Source organism: Dipodomys ordii, unplaced genomic scaffold (assembly GCF_000151885.1).
Source record: "Dipodomys ordii isolate 6190 unplaced genomic scaffold, Dord_2.0 Scaffold146, whole genome shotgun sequence".
Classification (NCBI taxonomy): domain Eukaryota; kingdom Metazoa; phylum Chordata; class Mammalia; order Rodentia; family Heteromyidae; genus Dipodomys; species Dipodomys ordii.
Window position 1 is genome coordinate 2,853,721 of NW_012267362.1, and position 1,429 is coordinate 2,855,149.

The following is a 1,429-nucleotide window of genomic DNA, read 5'->3' on the forward strand; positions in this document are numbered from 1 at the left end:
CATAGGATGCTAGAGAAACTGCCCTGGGAGGGTGTCCAAAAAGAAAGGAAATGGTCAGGGGAATTTATTGTTTAACACTGTGTAAACAGCGTGCTGGCTTCCCACCACCACCAAGTGAGAAAGGATACAGTCACTGTCCTAAAAGATCACACAATCTTTTGAAAGTAACATTTCCCCCCTATTTATAAAACGAACAGGGCCCATAATAGAAAATCCAAACCACAAATATCTAATAAAACTTCAAAATAATCTAAAAATCCCCTCCCCCAACTGGATTTTTTTTTACCTTTTTATTGGGAAGGGTCAAAATTCTAAAGAACAATCATAGAATTGTGGCAAAAAAACCCTACAATTTACATAGAACAGTAAGAGTTCAGTGTGCCAGCAGCTTGCACGAGTAATGTAAATACTATTTTTATTTTTGGTTTCGAAGGGCAATGTCATAAAAAAGGGTAGAGCTAGTGGTTCCTAAAAGATTTATTTCAGCAGCCTTAGGGCGAATGTGGCTTCTGTCTGCCCAAGGGTTGCAGGGATGTTAGTGGATTTTTCTGACTTTCCCAAAGGATTCCCAAACTAAGCCCCTTCTCTTCCCCTCTCCCCCACTCCCACCCCCGCCAACCCCCCCCTCCACCCCTCGACTTTGCAACCTGGTGGGGAGTCACCAACGCATGCGCAGTCTGCTCTCCGTGTCACCGGCCTATTTTTTTCCCCCTTCTCTCGGGCAGGGTGTTTTTTTTTATTATTAATTTATTATTTCTTTTTGGAGTGCAGTCAGCAAGAAAGCCAGAACTGTCACCGCGAACAGTTCCGAGCCGGAGAGGAAACTAACTTAAGTGAAACATATACCTCCTGTCCACATGACCTGGGGGGGGGCGGGCTCCAGATGTACCCCGCACCCCTTTACTTTTCTCATCCCTGGAAGAGGAGAGGGAGTCGGAGGAGCAGAATGAGCAATTCCCGGTGGGAAAGGAGGCGGCGAAACAGGGGGAGGGTTGGGGGGGGCGGCGATCTCAAACTCCCCAGCGCCCAAGTTCCCCAACCGCGCTTCCACGTCTCTGGGCGGTGCGGGCGTCCCCAGCTAAAGATCCCTTTCACCTCGAAGATCTCCCCCCACCCCACCCTCCCCTTATTTCTTCCTTTTCCTTTTTTTTTTTCTTTTCTGGATACCAGCTTTTCATCCCCTGAGTCCTAAGTCCCACCAAATATCCAAAGACACTTGGAAGCTGCCAGTGTACTGGGATTGTAAAGTTCGGGGAGACATGATCACTGCGAGTGTCCCGCAGACCCAGCACGGGGATCCTCTTTGGAGTAGACGTCGCTTGGTGTGTCCGGGGCTGGCACTCGTCGCTTGGGGTGTCCCTGATGAAGGGGGGGGCGGGAACCCAGGCGGTGACAGCTTTCTTGCTACACTTCCCCAGGAAGCTGGGGC